Genomic DNA, 23008 nt, shown 5'->3' with positions numbered 1-23008 from the left:
ACTCCAAGGAGTTCGATAATTACCTAGAGCTCCACCGCGCCGCCATTACACCGGACGTACGTCACTTCCTCTTCCCGAGCACCGACGGTAGGAAGAAGGCGAATAGTGAAATACTTAAAAACTTGACGCTCAATTGGCTTGACACGTTACCCTTTTAATTTATTTCAAATACCATATCATAATACCAGAGTCAAAGTAGTCGATCCAGGCACACTGTCTTCTTATCAAAATGTCGACAAAAAAGAGAAGTTGGCATGAACTACAAGGTCCGAAATCCAGCGCCTGTGCTGAAGGAAATGACGAACGCATAATTGTAGTTTAGCGTGAAATGGCGCGGTGTACGATGGGAATTGTAGTTCATACAGATGCGTGCCAGCGAGTTAACATCCACGCTGCTCACTGGCAGCCTAGTAGTGTTTAGGGTCTAGCCGAATTTACTTTAAAACTATTTCACTGCATTTTGGGGAATTTTTTTTTAAAAAAACAGTCAGTTGTCACTTTCCCTGAAAAATCTTTTTTTTTTTAAAGAAAAATCTTAAGAGAGAGATTTTCCTGAGACTTTATAAGAGTTTGACCCAGAGTTAAGTGCCTAATAAATTCCAAGATATCCAGGCCAAGAGAATGGAAGAACATTAGATCATAAATAGAGTGAAATAATGAGGAAAAACTAATTCTATAGAGACTGTGTTGCCTCTCTTTTAGGTTAAGGTACCAACTGGTATGACCTGAGAATAAGGAGATTGCCTGGCTGAGTAGAAAGTAGCAGTTTGTGCAGCGTGCAGAACTAGGGCATCAAACAAACTTTCTTTAAACTTCTCTTTTCACTAGTAACAAAACGTAAAAGTTCAACTACTTGCTATTTTGGAAACTCTCTTCCTAAAACAAGAATATCTTTATGTTATCAAATCTTTCATAAACCAGGCCTGGTTTCTCCACACACTTCTCTATTACAGTTTTAGGGTGCTGTGCTTCCACTCCTTTCTGGAGGCAGAGTGTGATAATTAAGAATAAAAACACTGCAGTTGGGCTACTTATTTTGAATCTTGAGTCCTTTTATTATTTATGGATGATTGGGGCAAGTAACTTCACATTCTGTGACTGTTTCCTGATCTGTTAAATGGAAATACTAATAGTATCCATCCGGGCAGTAGTTTTAAGAATTGAACTAGTTGTTTCACAAGATACATTTAAGATAATTGCTAGTATACAATAGTGTTATCTATTTTATTTCATATTTAAGATATTTGGCCATTGTTGATGGTGCATTTTGGTGCACCAATACAGGGCACAGGAGATGGATCTGGAGATGAACATTTGTATTCATATATTTAAAAACCCACAATACTACCTGTGATGGTTAATTCTGAATGTCAACTTGATTGGATTGAAGGATGCAAAGTATTGATCCTGGGTGTGTCTGTGAGGGTGTTGCCAAAGGAGATTAACAGTTGAGTCAGTGGACTGGGGAAGACGGACCCACCCTTAATCTGCTGGGAACAATCTAATCTGCTACCAGCGAATATAAAGCAGGCAGGAAAACATGAAAAGGCGAGACTGGCCTAGCCTCCCAGCCTATATCTTTCTCCCATGCTGGATGCTTCCTGCCCTCAAACATTGGACTCCAAATTCTTCAGCTGTGAGACTCAGACTGGCTCTCCTTGCTCCTCAAGCTTGCAGACAGTCTATCGTGGGACCTTGTGATTATGTAAGTTAATACTTAATAAACTCCCGTTTATATATATACATATATATATGGATATATATATTAGGATATATATATAAGGATATATATAAAAATAGGATATATATGTAATAGGATATATATACGTGTGTGTGTGTGTGTGTGTGTGTATATATATATATATCCTATTAGTTCTGTCCTTCTAGGGAACCCTGACGAATATACTACCTCTACAATTATCAACAGAAATAGGAAAGTTAGGGTTGAGCAGAGGAGAACTAGATGGAGCTGGAAAAGAATGGATTTGTCAGTTGGGTCCTTCAGGAAGCAGACACTGAGAAAGAGTTATGAATAAAAAAGGTGAAAGGAAAAGGGAGGAAATAGTACTGGGCAGGGGTAGCTCCAGAATAAAGATGAAGAGGCCTACAATGGGATGAAATGGCTAGGCCCTTGTACCACAGTTTTGCTCAGTCGCTGGCTAGAGCCACCCCAAGAAGAGCGTGGCCTCAACTAAAAACCCGAGGTGGACATGAAGATGTCAACAGTTGAAGGCTGTCACCTAACCACACTTCTTGCAGCTAGGCTACACGTAAGTCCTTTCCTGAGGAGGTATCTGAGCAGCATATCTCTGTGCCTGTCACAGTCCACACGTTACACCATGTGGACCCAGTCTCCATACACCTTTCAGGAACAACTTTTCCAGAGTTCTAGTGCACATTTCTTCCTAAAAAAAAATTTAGAAGTGGCAAGCTAGTGAGACAAACTACACTCCCCATCTTTGGGCCCTGAGGCCACACTGAATCCATTGCCTCTCTTCTCCACTATTCATTCTAAATTTCCCTTGCAGTCAGCTACTACTCTACTGCTCTCTGTGGTCAAACTGGTGGTGTAAAAATCCTAATTCCTGGGAAGTCTGAGCGCCTGGTAGTGATCTTCTTTTCAGGCAGGTGCTGCTGCATTTTTTCACTGATGGTCACTATAAGGTAACGGACCCTACCAAGAGATGCTCAAGTGGATCGCCTAAGTACCACATATATTCTTACTTGTTCCCATTGTGTAACAGCAAGCCTATCTCCTCATGCTGTTTGGATTTAGCTACCTCTGACAAAGCATTGATTCCTTTCTTGCCTACTAGCCCCTGAACTCTAAAAGTCCTGTGTTTCCAGGCACCTGCTGAGCTTAGTTCAGTGGGACAAGAATATACCACCTTTGGGGATTAGGACCACCAATTCCACAGAGCTCAGAGTTGCAGGAATGGGAAATACTATGTCCCACAGCAGGTCATTGGGAAAAATGGTAAATTGGGTTACATTCCTGTTTTCATCCCTTGTTTCCTGGACCCAAGTATTGTTCTTACTAGGGACCCTGCATCCTGAGAGACAGTACCTCATTCTTGCAGAATATCGTCTTCTAGCTGATACTTTAACTGAACCTTCAGCAGGTCATTCCAGTGCTCTATTAGGCCACCAGCTTCTGGGCATGCAGCATGTGATACACCCAGTGGAACCCATGGTCACAGGCTTGCACCACCTTTGCTATAAAGTAAGTCTTGCTTGGATGTTATGTTGTGTTATATTCCATACCTGTGGATCAAGCATTGTGGACGTCCACAGATACTGCGGCTGGATGAGTCTTGGTGAATATAAAATGCGAATGCATACCTAAAATAAATATTCCCATAAAATTGAACTGCTAGAATGGAAAGATCTCAATGTAGTCTACTTACCACCAAGTGTCTACTTGATCTCCTAAAGATACGGTATCAAATCAAGGACCAGTTTCACAGGTTAAGCTTTCAGATGAGGCAGTAAGTAGGTAGATCAGCTGTGGTAAGAGGGCTTTCTGCTGATGGACCTGTGCATATATTCCATTTTTGCCACCCTGGGCATTTTGTTCATGTGCCAATTGTACCAGCACTGAGGTGGCCACTAATAAAGACAGGTTGACATCAACTAACTGAGTAATTTTCCTACTTTTTTTTGTGCTTACTCCATAGATTATACTTTCTTGTGGACACTGATGTGTGATAAAAATATCTTCACACTTTTTGCTCACACCAATCTGTATATCCAGGTTCCTCTAAGACCCTTAGGACTCTTTATTTGTGATCTTCTAAACTCATTTTCAGGCCGCTGACCAGCCAGCCAGGATGTTTGTCATTTCCTGTAAGTATATTTATATTCTAACCCCAGGCTACTTCTCCCTCTACAGAAAGTGGGTGACAAGGTGCACCATCCAAAGCTTTGCCCACTAGGAAGACTGTTTCTCTCTACTGTCTTCAAGGCTATTCTTTAATGAGATTGTAATATAAGCTGCTGCCCAATTTCAGCTTTCATCCACATACTTGGGCAACCCATTCATAAACTAAGCTCACCCATTTTGTTTCTTTCTTTAGCTTATTAATCAAGACCACACCTCTGCTCCATATGGTCACCAATATGAGCTGAGGGAGTATTGATGCAACTCTAACAGTGATGTCAGAGTGTATGCTATCTAATCCTATAGATTGATTGTGGTCTTCTTTGTGCTTCATCCCAAATGTAATTCTTTTACCTTACGATGGATTACAGTTCAGCTTCCCAGAACTTATAACCTGGTGTGTCCAACAAGCCAATTTTTTTTTTTTTTTTTTGAGATGGAGTCTCGCTCTGTCACCCAGGCTGGAGTCTAGGTACATTTTGTTTTGTGTCACTTAGTGTCCCACAGTAAGCATTTCCTCTTTACCAGTAGCATTATAAGGGCCATTTTTCGAAAGACTTGCAGCCTTCATCTAGATCCCCAGGCACCTGAACTGTGATTTTCCAACTGAGATTTCTATAAACTCCATACTACATCTTTTTCCACCATGGACACCTCTAACATCATAGGATCTGCCAGATCATATAGCCCAGTGTTGAGGCTATTTTCACTACAGCTCAGTCCTGCTGTAGAACCCTTTCCTGTGCCAGGTTGCAAAGTTGGCAGCTTTTTATGTCACCTGGTTTATGGATGAGAAAAATATTTCTAGGTGTAGAGTATGTGGCTTACAGAACCCAAAGCAGCCTCCTAGGCGTTGTGCTTTTTGCTTTTTCATATTGGATGTAAGATGCTGCCATTTGTCATGTATTTTGGAGGAGATATCCTAGCACTCCTCTGAACAATGGGCCCTTAATGTCTTTAATAAAGAACCAGGTCCCTCCATGATTTTTCCAAGGGTTCATTTCTCACTCTCTGGAGCACAAACCTCGAGCGTGCTAATAACCTCTTGCTAAACCTGTTTGATCAGCATTGATGTCATTGATATAATGAATCAATATAATATTCTACAGGATTTCCAAATGATTCCTATCTCTTTGGACTATAAGTGTGAGTAGGAAAGTTAATATAGTCCTGGGGAAAAGTTTCAATGTATATTGATATTATATTTCATGTGGACATGAACTATTTATTTCATATGGAAATGAACTATTTTAAATTGTCTTGCTTGATTGGGATAGAAAAGAATGAATTCTCCAAACCGATAGCTGCATACCATGTACCTGGAGCCATATTATCCTGCTTTATCAATGATACTATGCTTGGCATGTCAATCGCAACTGGGGCTGCTACTTTGTTAAACTTTTGGTAGTCTACAATCATTCTTCTGTTATAGTTCATCTAGTTTCTGCAAAGGCCAGACTGTTGAAATAAATGGAGATATAATGGAAACTATCAACCCTTCATCTTTTTTATTTTTATGGGTATCATTAATCTGCACCATTTTCTAGGCACATTATATTGTTTCAGATGTTGTCTCTTGGGCAAGAGAGGCAGTTTTAAAGACTTCTTTTTAGCCTTCCTCGCTATGATAGCTCTTACTCCATAGGCCAAGAACAATATATGGAAGTTGCTCCAACTGTGAAATATGTCAGTCCCAATTATACACCTGAAGATGGGGTAAATGTCCACTGGGTTGATTTGTGAACCCAGTGGACTCATTGTGAGCAGACTCTCAACAGACTCATGGACATGACTCATGGCCTCCGTATGCCTTCATTCCAAAAGGAGAGTCATGATGTTTCTTCAGATCTTTAGGTATCAGTGTTAATTCTGACCCTGTGTGCAATAGTTCTCAGGAAGTGTGGGTACTCCTTTTCCGAATGTACATTCAAGTACGTGGAAATGGATCTCTTTGGGGAAGGACTAGGGGAATCATTACATGTCATACTTGACTTGATATCACAGGATATTTCTTCCTGAGACCCAGACAAGTCTTGATAGCTTGACAACAGGCACAGATCCAGGAAGTGGGCAAGATATTGTGACTTTTTATTGGTGTGACCACCCTCAGCCTCCTGTTCATCCATTCTTTCCTTTAATTGCATGTATCAAGCAGCATCCTCATTGGAAGCCCATGTATTTTGCTCCTAGTGACACTATGTTTTATTAACCGTCTTCACAATTCTCTTTTAGCTGCTGCTCTGACATTGTTGGGCACAATGATAATTGTGACCCACCCCACCCCCAGCATTGAGGATTAAGTTTTACTTCAACCTCTCTTGCTCTTGGGCTCCATGATCCTCACTGTTACTAAGGAGCCAAGTTCTATGACAGCCTCTCCTACAGTCAGCACTGACCTGTTGAGAAGAGCCAGCACTGGATGTCTTGGTGATGTTGGTGCCCCGCTTACTAGCAAATTCCTGATGACCTTGGGGAATGATGTGTCCTCATGGCCTCCTGTGGAAAATAATTTTTTCTAGTAGGCTTTCTGATCTCACATCCACTCCAGCATGTCCGCTTTCCTGGTCCTCTTACTGCCTTCCTCCATTGTCTGCTGTGACAATTTAGGCATTTTAGTTTTCCTCAGCATGGGCCATCACTTTCTCCCGGTGTCTAGAGGTATCCTAGCAGCAAATTTGCTCTACCTCCTCAGATCCTTTCCAGGGAGTTTAATCTTGTATCCCAAGAGAGTGCCCCAATGTCAATAAATTCTTATTTATCTGGTATTATGTTCCAGTACTATTTACCAGTGAAGTATTTTCGCAGCTGGGCTACTATATTGTGCCAGGGACTAATTGTGCCCCATATGCCACCTGCAGTGGGCTCTTTTTTGTCATTCAGATAATGAGGGGTCCAGTGTCAAAGTCTCAACTTACCACTTGTTTTTATTTTTTTGAATCATTCCTGGAATCACTGTATCAATTGGATCCTCTAAGAAGCAGATACTGAGATAGAAACAGGGGTGTCAAAGGTGTATTAGAAAGTAATACCTGTGAAAGGAAAAGACAGAAAGCAAGATTGAGCAGAAAAACTCAGCAGATCATGATGAAAATCTGACAGGTCTTTGAAAGCCCAACAGAGATGTCCAGAGCAAGGATTTCCTGTTAGAAGAGTCTTACATTGGGTGAAATTTTAGGCCATTTAATATAGTTTGGATGTTTGTCCCCTCCAAATGTCAGGTTTAAATGTGGCCCCCCTTCCCCCACCAATGTTGGAGGTGGGGCCTGATGGGAGGTGTTTGGGTTATGGCAGCAGATCCCAAATGAATGCCTTAGTGCCCTCCCCACAGAAATGAGTGAGTTCTTGCTCTATTAGTTCATGTGACAGCTGGTTGTTTAAAAAAAAAAAAAAGGAGCGTGCCCCCTCCTGCTCTCTTTTGCTCTCTCTCTTGCCATGTAACCCGCCTGCTCTCCCTTTGCTTTCTGCCATGCGTAAAAGCTTCCTGAGGCCTCACAGGAAGTCAAGAAGATGCCGGTCCCCTGCTTATACAGCCTGCAGAGCTGTGAGCCAAATAAACTTCTTTTCTTTATAAATTACCAGTTTCAGGTATTCCTTCATAGTGATACAAAACAGACTAACACATCATTATACCCCAAGAAGAGTACGACCCGGGCTCTGAGGCAGATCTGAAGGAGTTAACAGCTGGAGGCCACAAGTCTGATCACCGGAAGGGTGCATTTCTATGCCTGCCACAATAGGTATTAGCATAGGGAGATGCTAGAAGTAATTAGATAAGTTTGGTATACTCCATATTTTTAAACTAGCTCAACACTATTATAAGAGTTGCATGGGAAGAGCTGTCAAATCGGAAGAGATACTCAGCCTCCCCTAGGTTCAGTTAGTATAAACATTTCAGAGATTTTAGATTTTAAGGGAAGACTCCGGAGAGTTATCACTGCCCTCACTGTTCATATTAAGTTCTCACTTTATAGGAAGCATTGATTAAACACTTATGAAATACTAATGGAAAATTTTATTCCAACTCATTCTGATAATATTGGTATTATAATAAATCGATCACAGCTGTTCAGCCTAATTCTCAAGCAGATTTCTGTTTCCCTCTGAAGCTTGCCTAAAAAACCCTAGTTTAGGCAACAGGCTAGGCTTTGTTTCTCCAGAGAATATAATCTCAGAGTGCTTCAGAAAAGACTGTGCTAGGTACTCTGAACTATGGATATTTCAAAGAATAGTCTTGAGTATAATCCTCCAAGATAAGATTGCTTAGAAAACTTTCAGGCTGTACTAGTGGACAAAGTCAGGATTTCCAGAACCCCTTTCTGTTCAGAAACAGTTATGCTTTATCAAATCCAACTGCTTGATCCAAGGCCTAGTGGAATAAGAATTAATTACAGCATACTTAAGCTAATGAGGGAAATTTTAATGTGGTTTATTCAGAATATTTTTGGTATTAATTTTATGTTCTATTTTTTCATAGATACATAACAGATTCTTTTTCTTCTGAAGCTATCTTAAATCCTCAATTAAGTAGACTCTTTCTTTTGGGGTTTGATTTTCACTGACATATAAGAATTGAGAAAATTATTTTTACAAGTCTCTTTACTTTTTCATAGCGATATAATTTTTGCATAGGATAAATAAGAATATGTCTTCATTTTTACCAGGGTATAATTGGACAAATCAATTTTTCAGTGAGACTATATTTGAAGTGTTACATTTGAAAATAATTCTCATTTAAGTATATATGAACAAGAGTTGACTTTATCTGTGGAGACCAGCTCATAAATGACACCAGCTGTTGTCATTACTGGGAAGGTCAGTAAGCTGAATAATGACCATTTCCTTGGAGACCAGAGCACCCAGGGGCATTGAACTCATCAAAGAACTCTCACTTTTTTTTCCTTTTCCTGTAAAGTTCAGATGCTACTTTGGAGAGGAGGCAGGAAAGGATGGATTGGACACGCTAGAAGCTTTACTGAAATACCTCAGCATCAGTTAGAGTTTTTGTTGTTGTTGTTTAGTGGGGAGGGCAGTACTTACCCTCAAGCAGGTGTTTGGAAATGTATAAGGTCAGTTAAGGTTGCCCCCATGCCAGGAAAGGCAGCTGCTGCCATTTTGTAGGGGAAGGAAGTAGGGTAAGGGAAAAAGTACAGGTACTAAATGTCTGTGCAGCTCTAGGAAGAAATGTCCCACCCAGTATGCCCCTTGGGTTATCATAAGGAATATGGAAAGGTGCCGTTAAATCTTACAGTCCTTTGGATTTAGGGAAATGGGTTAATAGATTTCTTTTCCTCCCCTTTGCACAACCCAGTGGGTGGAGCTCTTAAGGAAGATAAGATTTGTTTAAACAAAATAATTACCTTTGTGTCCCAGATCCAATTTGTAATATGACTGGTTCTGTTAGTTACAGATATATTTAAAAGCATGATTAATCCAAATGCAAAATAGTTACATCCATATTTTTTAAAGCTGGGAGTATAGATTCCTAGAGGGAACAAAACATACTCTTTAATTGTTGTTTTTTTTTTTACGATAAGTTTTTTTGCAGGGCACCTAAATTTCAGAGGATCGCATTAGTCACACTGAAAAGCTAAAGCTTTGACTCACTGATTTGTCACTTAATTCATATCATATGTTGAATGTTTTAATGAGTCTGCAGTGCTTATGCAACCCACATGTAATAACTTAAAAGTGCTCTTGGAACTATTTCTGACAGTTTCTACAAAAACACTTTAATTGGGGTAGCCAACAGTTTTTAACTGCCATAAGGGATATTTTGATATGAGAGTTGGGTGGGAACGAAAACAACAACAAAAAACCCACTAAAGAGGGTTCTCTTGTCCCACCCCTAGCCCACCCCCCACCTGTGCTTTTCTTCCTGATGCTGTTTCCAAAAAAACAGTCCTTCTCAGACCAATGTTAATATTTCCAGAAAGTAAATAGTGCCTTCTTCTGTAAGTGAAAGCAGAAGTAGGAGAAAACAGTTTACAGGAGAGAGAAGATAGAAATGAAGAGGAAAATAGATTTAAGGGTAGAAAAGAGCAAAACGAAGTATGAAAGCAATGAAAAAAAAGAAAGTGGAAAATGAAATGGTAAGAAGAGTTGACATTTCTGAGTCACAATCCAAAAGGAATGATCAATAATAATCTTGTGGTGCAAGCAAGAAGACAGGAATCTTTGTTTAGTACCTTACAGTTGATTGTGTTGTATGCTGTGTGCTAGACTCCCAGCATCACCTGGGCCCCTGGGAAGCAGAGGCAGCACACTAGGCCTGGCTGTAAATGTTAGTCTCTGTAAGGGAAGCCAAGGGGACCGATTCCCAGTGGAACATGGTGGTTATAACATGGTGTTCAAAGCCAGGTTATCTAAGTTTAAATTTGTCAACTGTATTAGTTATTGGTTGCTGCACAACACATTAAAACAACATTTATTATCTCACAGTTCCTGTAGGGCAACAATCCAGGTATAGCTTAGCTGGGTCCTCTGGCCCACCCTTGGCCTCTCACAAGGCTGCAGTTAAGGTGCGGGCCAGGGCGTTAGCCACCTCAATGTTCAACTGGGAGGGGATTGCATCTGCTGTAGTCTGTATGCTTGTGTCACCACACAATTCACATGATGACATCCTAACCCCCAAGGTGATGGTATTAGGAGGTGGGGTCTTTTGAGGGGTGAGTAGGTCATGAGGGCCAAGCCCTCGAGAATGGAATTAGTGCCCCTGTAAAAGAGGCCCAAGGCAGCTTGTTTGCCTCTTCCACCATGTGAGGATGCAGCAAGAAGTTTCCCTCTATGAGGAACAGACACTCACAAGCCACCAAATCAGCTGGTGCCTTGATTTTATATTCCCCAGCTTCTAGAACTGTACAAAATACATGTTATTGCTTATAAACCACCCAGTTTATGTAACTTTTGTTTCATCAGGCCAAACTAAGATAGCTTTCAAGTTCACTCATGTGGTTGTTGGCAGGGCTCAGGTTCTCGCTGGCTGTTGCCCAGGGACATTGGCTCCATGCCACTGATGTGGACCTCACCCCAGGACAGCTCACAACATAGCAGCTGGCTTCCATCAGGGTGAACAAGTGAGAGAGGGCATAGCCTAATCTCGAAAGTGACATCCCATTATTTTTGCTATATTACATTTGTTAGAATCAAGTCACCAGGGTCAGCCAATGTTCAGGGGTAGGGAATGACCCAAGGGCATGAATATAGTCACCCTTCTATAGTCACTGGTTCTGTATCTGTGGATTCAACCAACTGCAGATAAAAAATATTCTTAAAAAAAACAAAAATAACAGTGCAACAATAAAAAATAATGTAGGTGGGCATAATGACTCATGCCTGTAATCCCAGCACTTTGGGAGGCCAAGGCAAGTGGATCCCTTGAAGCCACTCTCTCAACCCCTGGAATACTATGAACCATATCACAGTGGGGTGTACACCACCTGTGATATGGGGAGTAATATCATCCTCTCCCCCTCCGGATATTACGAACCATATCACAGGGGCGTGTACACCCCCTGCGATATGGGAAATAATATCACCCTCTCCCCCTACTGGATATTACAAACCATATCACAGGAGGGTGTACACACCCCGCGATATGTGGAGTAATATCACCCTCTGCCTCCACTGGATGTTGCAAACCATATCATAGGAGGGTGTACACCCCCCACGATATGGTGAGTAATATCACCCTCTCCTCCACCAGATATTACAAACCATATCACAGGGGGGTGTACACACAGGATATTTACTCTTTTGGGAGTAATATTATCTCCCCTCATGGATATTACAAACAATATCACAAGGGGATATACACAGTCTATGATATTGAAAGTAATATCATCCTCTCCCTCCCTGTATAATAAAAACAATATCACAGGGGGTGTGTACATCCCCTCTGATATTGGGAGCAATAACATCCTCTCCCCCACTGGATATTAGGAACAATAACACACAGGGAGTGTACAACCCTTGCGATTTTGGGAGTAACATGCTCTTTCTGCCAAGATATTAGGAGCAATATCACATGGGGGGTGTACACCCCTGCAACACTGTGGGCAATATCATCCTCTCCCCCACTGGATATTAGAAACAATATGACAGGGGAGGTGTACATTTCCTGTGATATTGGGAGTAATATCATCCTTTCACCTCCTTGATATTAGGAACAATATCACAGAGGGGGTGTACACCCCCTGCGATTTTGGGAGTTATATCATCCTCTTCCCCCCTGCATATTAGGAACAATATCACAGCAGGGGTGTACACGCCCTGCAATATTGGGAGTAATATTATACTCTCCCTCCCTGGGTATTAGGAACAATATCACAGCGTGGGTATACACCTCAGCAGTATTGCGATTAACACCAAACTCTCCCCTCTGGATATTAAGAACAATATCAAAATAGAAGTGTACACCCACTGAGATAATGGAAGTTATATTATCCTCTTCTCACCCAAATATCAGGAACAATATCACGGGGGGGTGTAAACCCCTTGTGATATTGGGAGTAATATCATCCTCACACGTGGATATTAGGAACAATATCATGAGAAGGGAGTACACTTCCTGCGATACTTGGAATAACATCCTCTTCCCTCCTGGATAGTAGGAACAATATGTCAGGGGAGGTGTACACCCCCTGGAATATTAGGAGTAATATAATAATCTCCTGCCTGGATATTAGAAACAATATCACAGAGGGTTGTAGAACCCCCGCGAAATTGAGAGTAATATCATCCTCTCCCCTCCCTGGATTTTATGAACAATATCACAAGGGGGGTGTATACTCCCTGCGATATTGGGAATAGTGTCATTTTATCCCCTTCTGGATATTAGAAACAATAACACTGAAAGGGTGCACAACCCCTGTGATATGGGGAGTAATATCATCCTCTACCCACCTGGATATTTGGAACAATATCACAGGGGGTGCCTACACCCCCTGCGATATTGGGAGTAATATCATCCTCACCCCCGAAACATCAGAAACAATATCACAGGAAGGGCGTACACCCCCTGCGATATTATAAGTGATATCTTCCTCTCCCTTTCTGGACATTAGAAACAGTATCACGGGGTAGGGGGTGTATACCCTCTGCGATATTGAGAGTAACATCATGCTCACCGCCACTGGATATTAGGAACAATATCACAGAGGAAATGTACACTTCCTGTGATATTGGGAGTAACACCATCCTCTCCCCACCTGGATATTAGGAACAATATCACATGGTGGGTATACACACACTGTGATATTGGGAGTAATATCAACCTCTCCTCTTCTGGATATTAAAAACAATATGATAGGGTGGGGGTGTACAGGCCCTGGGATATTGGGAGTAATATCATCCTCTACCTCCATTGATATTAGGAACAATATCAAAGGAGGCTGAACCCACCCTGCGGTATTGGAAATAATATTATCCTCTCCCTCCCTGGATACTAAAAGCAATATCCGAGTTAGGGTGTACAACCCCTGCGATATTGACAGGAATATCATCCTTTCTTCATCTGTATATTACAAACAATATCACAGGATGGGTGTACACGCCGTATGATATTGGGAGTAATATCATCCTTTTCTCCCCTGGATATTAGCAACAATATCACAGGGGGAGTGTACACCCCTGCAATATTGGAAGTAATATTATTTTCTCCCCCCGCCGAATACTAGGAACAATATTACAGAGGAAATGTACACTACCAGCAATGTTGGAAGTAATATATTCTCTCCCCCTGGATATTAGGAACAATATCACAGGGAGGATGTACACCAGCTGTGATATTGGGAGCAATGTTATCTTCTTTCCTCCTGTATATTATGAACAATGTCACATGGGGAGTGCACATACCCTTCAATATTGGGAGTAATATCATCCTCTCCCTTTTTGGATATAAGGAAAAATATCACAGGGGGGTGGTGTACAGCCTCTGTGATAGTGGGAGTAATATCATGCTCTTCCCCTCTGGATATTAGGAACAATATCATGGGGGGGTGTACCCCCCTTCGATATTGAAAATAATATCATCCTTTTCCCTTTTGGATATTAGAAGCAATATTGGGAATAATATCATCCTCTCCCCCTCCCCCCACGTATTAGGAACAATAGCACAGTAGATGTGTATGTCTCACGCAATATTGGGAGTAATATCGTCTTCTCACCCTCTGGATTTAGAAACAATATTAAATGGGGGGTGTACACCTGCTGTGGTATTGGGAGTATTATCATCTTCTCCCCCCTTGATGTTAGGAACAATATCATAGAGGGGGTGTAAACACCCTGTGATATTGGGAGTAATATTATCCTCTCCCCCAGGGATATTAGAAACAATATCACAGAAGGCGTGTACACCCCCTGAGATATTGGGAGTACTATCATCCTCCCCGCCCCCACCCAGGATATTAGGAACCATATCACAGTGGGGGTGTATATCCCCTGCGATTTTGGGAGTAATATCATATGTTCCCTCACTAAATATTAGGAACAATATCACAGTGGGTGTGTACACCCCCTGGGATTTTGGGAGTAATATCATCCTTCCCTAACCTGAATATTAGGAACAATATCACAGGGGGGGTGTACAACCTTTGTGGCATTGGGAGTAATATTACCTTCCCCTCACCCCCCAGATATTAGGAACAATATCACAGAGGGGATATATACTCCCTGTGATACTGGGAGTAATATCCTCTCCCTTCTGGATATTAGGAACAATATCACAGGGTGGGTGTACAACCCCTGTGATATTGGCAGTAATATCATCTTCTCCCCGCCTGCCTGCAATATTAGGAGTAACATCATCCTCTTTCTCCCTGTATATTAGGAACAATATCATGGGTGTGTGTGTGTAAACCACTGAGATATTTGGAGGAATATCATCCTCTACCTACCAGGATATTAGAAACAATATCACAGAGGGGTGTACACCTCCTGCAAATTTGGGAGTAATATCATCCTTCACCCCACCTGGACATTAGAAACAATATCATGGTGGGGGTGGGGGGTGGGTGTACATCCCTACGATATTGAGAGTAGTATCACTCTCTCCCCCACTGGATGTTAGGAACAGTATCACAGGGAAGGTGTACACTCCTTGTGTTATTGGAATCAATATTATCGTCTCCCCAGTTGGATATTAGAAACAATATCACAGTGGGGTATACACCCCCTGAGATATTTGGAATAATATCATCCTGTACCTACCAGGATATTAGAAACAATAACAGGGTGGAGATACACCCCCTGCGAATTTGGAAGTAATATAATCCTTTACCCCACCTGGACATTAGAAAAAATATCACAGGGGTGGGGTGTACATCCCTGCCATATTGGGAGTAATGTCACTCTCCCCAACCTGGGATATTAGGAATAATAACACAGGGAAGGTGTACTACCCTTTCGATACTGGGATCAATAGTATCCTCTCCCCAGTTAGATATTAGGAACAATGTCACAAGGGCGTGTACACCCTGTGCGATATTGAGGGTAATATCATTCTATCAGGCTCTGGATATTACAAACAATATCATAAAAGGGTGTGCACTTCCAGCGATATTGGGAGTAATACCATCTTCTCCCTTCTTAAATATTAGGACAGAACCACAGGGAGTTGTACACCTGCTGCGATATTGGGAGAAATATCGTTCTCTGATTCTCTGGATATTAGGAACTATATTGCTTAAAAGGTGTACTCTTTCTGCGATTTTGGGAGAAATATCATTCTCTTCCCCCTTGGAAATTAAAAAATATATCACAGTGGGGGTGTACACCTGCGATATTGGGAGTAATATCATCCTGCACCCACCTAGATATTACGAACAATATCACAGAGGGGCTGTACACCCCCGACGATATTGGGTGTGATATTATCCTCTTTACTCATGGATATTAGGAACAATATCACAGGGTGGGTTTACACCCCAGGCGATATTGGGAGTAATATTCTCTCCCCCGTGAATATTAGGAACAATATCACAGGCTGGGTGTAGTAGCCCTGCAAGAATGAAAGTAATATCATACTTCCCCCCTGGAGATTAGGAACAATATTATTGTGGGGGTGTAAACTTCCTGGGATGTTGGCTGTAATATCATCTCCCCCCGATCCCCGGATATTAGGAATGATATCACAGGGAAGGTGTACACTCCATGTGATATCGGGAGTAATATCGCTTTCTTTCCCCCAAGGTATTAGGAGCAATATCAAAGGGGCGGTGTACACTCCCTGATATATTGGGAGTAATAGCATCTTCGCTTCTACACCCATGGTGGTATTAGGAAGGTAATGTCTCCCCACGATAGTACGAATAATATCCAGGGTGTACGCACATGGTGTACATACAATGTGATATTCGGAGAATAATATCTGCCCCGGATATTATGAACAATATCCCAGGGTGTACACACACGGTGTACACTTACTGTGATATTAGGAGACTGATCTCTCCCCAGATATTATGAATAATATCCCAGAGTGTACCCACGTGTTGTACACCCACTGTGATATTAGGAGTAATATCTCCCCAGGATATTATGAATAATATCCCAGGGTGTACATACATTATGTACATCTACCGTGATAATAAGGAGTAATATCTCCCCAGGATATTATAAACAATATCCCAGGGTTTACACCCACTGTGGTATTAGGAGTAGTATCTCCCCAAGATATTATAAATAATATCCCAGAGTGTACACCCACTGCTATATTAGGAGTAATATATCCCCAAGATATTACAAATAATATCCCAGAGTGTACATTCACCATGATATCAGTAGTAATATCTCCACAAGATATTACGAATAATATCCCAAAGTGTACATGCGCTGTAATATTAAGAGTAATGCCTCCCCAGAATATAGCGAATAATATCCCAGGGTTGACACCCACTGTTGTATTCGGAGTAATATCTGCCTAAGATATTACAAATAATATTTCAGGGTGTACACGTTGTGTGTACACCCACTGTGATATTAAGATTAATATCTCCATAAGATATTACAACTAATATCACAGGGTGTAAACAGACTGTGACATTAGAACTATCATCCCCCTAGAATATTAAAATTAATATCACAGGGGGTATACACATGGTGTACACTCACTGTGACATTAGGTGTAACATCCCCTTAAAATATTATGAATAATATTACAGGTTGCACACACATCGTGTGGGAAGAATATCACAAGGTGTACACCTTCTGTGACATTAGAAGTAAAAATCCCTTTAAAATATTATGAATAATATCACAGAGTGTACAACCTCTGTGACATTAGGAATCACATCCCTCTAGGACATTAGGAATAATATTACAGGTTGTACAATCCCTGTGACATAAGTAGTAACATCCCCGTATGATATTACGAATAATATCACAGGGTGTACAGCACCTGTGACATTAGGAGTGACATTCGCCTAGGATATTGTGAATAATATCACAGTGTGTGCACCCCCTGTGACATTAAAAGTGACATACCCCCTAAATATTACGAATAACAACTCTGGGTGTACACCCTCTGTGACATTCGGAGTAATGTCCCCTAAGGTATTACAAATAATATCACATCATGTATGCCCCGTGACATGAGGAGTAGCATCTTTTTAGGATACTACGAATAATATCACAAGTTGTACACCCCCTGTGACATTAGGAGTAATAGCCCCATAAGATATTATGGATAATACCACAGGGAGTATACCCCCTGTGATGTTAAGAGTAACATCCCAGTATGATACTATGAATAATTTAACAGGGTGTACACCCATTGTGACAGTAGCAACATTCCCCTAGGATATTACCAATAATATCACTGGTTGTACACCCTCTGTGACATTAGGAGTAACATTTTGCTAGGATATTGCTAATGATATCACAGTGTACACACCCCTTGTGACATTAAAAGTAGCATCCCCCTAGGATGTTATGAATAATATCACAGGGTACACACATTAGGAGTAACATCCCCCTAGAATATTATGAATAATGTCACAGGTTGTACACCCACTGTGACATTAGGAGTAACACCTTCCTAGAATATTGTGAATAATAGCATAGGGTGTATACCCCCAGTGACATTAGGAGTAACATCCACCTAGGATATTACCAAAAATGTCACAGGATGTACATTCACTGTGAAATTAGGAGTAACATCCCCCTAGGATATTATGAATATTAAAGCAGTGTGTACACCCACTGTGATATTAGGAGTGATATCTCTCTAGAATATTACAAATAATATCACAGGGTGTACACCAACTGTGATATTAAAAGTAAAATCTCCCTTGGATATTATGGTGTACACCCACTGTGATATTAGTAGTAATATCTCCCTAAAATATTATTAAAAAATTACAGGGTGTACACCCACTAGAATATTAGTAGTAATTACTACTGAAGATATTACGAATAATATCACAGTGGGTGTACACAGATGGTGTATTCATTATAATGAATAATATCACAGGTTATACATCATCTGTGACATTAAAAGTAACATTCCCCTAAGATATTACAAATAATATCACAGGGTGTACACACACTGTGACATTAGGTGTAATATCCCCCTAGGATATTGCTGCTAATACCACAGGTTGTACACCCACTGTGATGTTAGGAGTGATATCTCCCTAGGATATTATGAATAATATCACAGGGTGTACACCCACTGTGATATTAGAAGTTATATCTCCCTAGGATGTTATGAATAATATCACAGGTAGTACACACAGGCTGTACAACCACTGTAATATTAGGAGTAAAATTCCTCTAAAATATGAATATTATCACAGGGTGTACAGATATGGTGTACACCCACTGTGACATTAGAGGTAACGTCCCCCTATAATTTGATATGAGTAATATCACAGGGTGTATACACATGGTGTACACTTACTGTGAAATTAGGGGTAACATCCCCCTAGGATGTTACAAATAATACCACAGGGTGAACCCACGTGGTGTACACCAACTTTGACATTAGGAGTAACATCCCCCTAGGATACTAGGAATAATGTCATAGGTTGTACACTCACAGTGACACTAGTAGTAACATCCCCCCATAATAGTACGAATAATATCACAGGGTGTACAGCCCCTATGACATTACCAGTAACATTCCCTTAGGATATTATGAATAATATCACAGTATGTACACTCCCTTTGACATTGAGTAACATCCCCCCAAATATTACGAATAATATCTCACGATGTACACATTGTTTGACATTTAGAGTAATATCTCCGTAAGGTATTACAAATAATATCACAGCATATACACCCCCTGTGACGTGAGGAGTAATACCTTTTCAGGATGTTACGAATAATATCACAAGGTGTATGCTCCCTGTGACATTAGGAGTAACATCCCCGTAATATACTATGAATAATATCACAGGGAGTACACACCCTGTGACATTAGGAGTAACATCCAAGTAGGACACTATGAATAATATAACAGGGTTTACACCCATTGTGACATTAGTAGTAACATTCCCCTAGGATATTACAAATAATTTCACAGTGCGTACACCCATTGTGATATTAGGAGTAATAGCTTCCTAGAATATTACAAGTAGTATCACAGGGTGTACACCAACTGTGATATTAGGAGTAATTTGTCCCTTGGATGTTATGAATATTATCACAGGGTGTACACACATGGTGTACACTCACTGATATTAGAAGTAATATCTCCCTAGAATATTATGAAAAATATCACAGGGTATACACCCACTGTGATATTAGAAGTAGTAACTACCTAGGATATTATGAATCATATCACAGTGTGTACACCCCCTGTGACATTAAAAGTAACAAACTTCTAGAAAATAACAAATAATATTACAATGTGTACACCACCTGTGACATTATAAGTAATATCACCTTAGGATATTATAAATAATATTACAGGAGGTACATTCTTTGTGACATTAAGAGTAACATCACCCTTGGATATTATGAATAATATCACATGATGTACACCCATTGTGATGTTAGGAACAACATCCCCCTAGGATATTACCAGTAATATCACAGGGTGTACATCTTCTGTGACATTAGGAGTAACATCCGTCTAGGATATAAAGAATAATATCACAGAATGTACACTCCCTGTGACATTGGGAGTAACATCCCCCTAGGATATTACGAATAATATCACGGGGTGTACACACCCTGTGACATTAGGAGTAACAATCCTCTAAAATATTATGAATAATATTACACAGTGTACATCCCCTGTGACATTAGGAGTAACAACCTGCTAGGATATTATGAATAATATCACAGCATGTACACGCCCTGTGAAATTAAAAGTAACATCTCCCTAGGAAATTATGATCAATATCACAGGTTGTATACCCTCTGTGACATTAGGAGTAACATTACCCTAGAATATAATGAATAATATCACAGGTTATACATCACTTGTGACATTAGGAGTAATATTTCCCAATGATATTATGAATAATATCACAGGGTGTACACACACTGTGACATTAGGCATAATATCCCCCTAGGATATGACTGCTAATATCACAGGTTATACATTCACTGTGATATTAGGAGTAATATCTCTCTAGGATATTACGAATAATATCACAGGGTGTACACTCACTGTGATATTAGAAGTAATATATCCCTAGGATATTATGAATAATATCACAGGTTATATACACAGGTTGTACAACCACTGTGATATTAGTAGTTAAATCTCCCTAAAATATTAAGAATATTATCACAGGGTTTACACATATGGTGTACACCGATGGTGACATTAGAAGAACATCCCCCTATAATTATACAAATAATATCACAGGGTTTACACACATGGTATACACTTACTGTGAAATGAGGCATAACATCCCCATAGGATTTTACGAATAATACCACAGGCTGAACACACATGGTGTACACCAACTGTGACATTAGGAGTAACATCCCCCTAGGATATTACAAAAAAATCACAGACTGTATACACATAGTGTACACCCACTAGGACATTAGGGGTCACATCCACCTAGGATATTACAAATAATATCACAGGGTGTACACCCACTGTGACATTAAATGTAACATCTCACCAGGATATTACAAATAATATCACAGAGTATGTACATACATGGTGTACACTCACTGTGACATTAGGAATAACCCTCCTCTAGGATATTACTTTTAGTATCACTGGGAGTACCTACACATTGTGTACACTCACCGTGACAGTAGAAGTAACATCCCCCTAATGATATTACGAATAATAACACAGGATGTACAAACATCGTGTACACCCACTGTGACATTAAAAGTAACATCACCTAAGATATTACAGATAATATCACAGAGTGTACACCCACATAACACCCTCTAGGATATTACAAATAATATCACAGAGTGTACACACATGGTGTACACCTACTGTGACATTAGGAGTAACATTTTTCTAGGATACTACGAATAATACCACAGGGTGTACATACATGGTGTACACACACTGTGACTTTAGGAATAATATTCCCCTAGCGTATTATGCATAATATCATATTAAACATTATTATTGTAATTATTAATTGTCATGATTTGTATTATCCAAGAGAGATGTTACTTCTAATACCACACAGGGTACACCCCCAGTTATATTATTCGTAATATCCTACTGAGATATTACATCTAATGTCACAGTGGGTTTACACCTTGTTATATTATTCGTAATATTGTAGGGAGATGTTACTCCTAATGTCACAGTAGGTGTACACCCAGTGAAATTATTCGAAATATTCTAGGATAAGTTTACTCCTAATTCCAAGGTAAGTATTGCAAAGGACTGTACACTCCCTCACAATATGGGGAGTAATATTGCCTTCTCCCCCCTGGATATTACAAACCATATCGTGGTCAGGGGTATACACCCTACTTCCCTACGATTTGGGGAGTATTATCACACTTCCTGCCCCCCCGGATATTACAAACCACTTCGCGGGGTCGGTGTATAATACCCCCCCAGCGATGTGGGGAGTGATATCACCCTCTGTCACCCTGGATATTACGAACAACCTCGCGGGGGGTGGTGGTCCATAATATCCGGGTGGGGGGAGAGGGTGATATCACTCCCCACATCACGGGGGAGGGGATGTACACCCCCCTAAAACCGCCACGCGAGGTGGTTCGTAGTATCCAGTGGGGGAGAGGGTGATATCACACCCACATCGCAGGGGTGGGAGGGCAAGTACACAGGATATTATGTTGGTTGAGGTTACGGACTCTGAGGCGAGGCGGCCAGAATATGTACCTTGGCCCTGCCACTTACTGCCCCGTTAGATCTTGATCAAGTTATTTAGCATTTTTTTTTTACCTGTTTTCCTACCTATAAAGCAGGAATAATAATATTCCCTAGATTATATGAGATAATCTGTGAAAATGTTTAGAACATGTTAGTTAAAAAACATCTGGCTCAATAAACATGAGCATACTATTTTTAGCTGGTTGTTGCTCACTTTTCCCCCCAAAAAGACTGTTTCTGACTTTTCTAGTCATCACCTATTACCATCTTATAAACACTTCATCTGATTGCTGTTTGCTTTCTACTTTAGTTATGCCTCAAAGATCGGCATGACTCCTAACCTTTAATTGCCTATAGCACAGCTGTAGCATTTTATAAAAACTTTGCTCAAGCTTATTATGAGATAGTATATGCATAGATAAGCATATATGAGACTATAATTCAAAAAAGGAAATCCTAAAACAAAGAGGCACCGTTTCTCCTAGAGTTCAGTAGTCATGCCCTTCCAAAGAGGTTCCCTAGCAGGCCATCCCTGTTCTTTCTTTCACTTTGCTGCCATGATCCAGGGCTTCCTTTATTTTCCCTCAGGGGTGGGGCCCCCACCGCAATTCCAAACCAGCCAATATCATCATAATTTCTACATAGATAACACTTGTTCATAAAGAAAACAGAACAGATTTCTTTCTCCTTGTCTCAAGCATTTCCATAGCCAGCAAAAGCAAAGCAAAGGAGAAAGGAGGCTGCTTCCCTTACACTGAGATGGGATGGGATCCAGGGATTCCATCCCATTAGACTGAAGAGGTTAGTTCAAATGTCATTCCATCTCTGCGGGGCCACTTTCACTTCCCCGGTGC

At 40.6% G+C, this 23008-nt stretch overlaps 1 protein-coding gene across 2 annotated transcripts in view; it reads right to left on the bottom strand.

The window, feature by feature from the left end:
• CWC22 (CWC22 spliceosome associated protein homolog) overlaps positions 1-231 on the bottom strand; it is a 63665-nt gene extending 63434 nt beyond the window's left edge. The window contains exon 1 of one of the 2 annotated variants that reach the window (XM_058440594.1): positions 24-231. The gene's annotated coding sequence lies outside the window, so the exon portion shown is untranslated. The remainder of the gene's footprint in view (positions 1-23) is intronic. The other variant, XM_032755251.2, reaches the window with a different exon arrangement.
• Positions 232-23008: the final 22777 nt, after the last annotated feature.

Source organism: Hylobates moloch, unplaced genomic scaffold, assembly GCF_009828535.3.
Source record: "Hylobates moloch isolate HMO894 unplaced genomic scaffold, HMol_V3 SCAFFOLD_1, whole genome shotgun sequence".
NCBI classification, from domain to species: domain Eukaryota; kingdom Metazoa; phylum Chordata; class Mammalia; order Primates; family Hylobatidae; genus Hylobates; species Hylobates moloch.
Note: the sequence above shows the minus strand (reverse complement) of the source record. Positions and strands in the feature narration are given on the sequence as shown.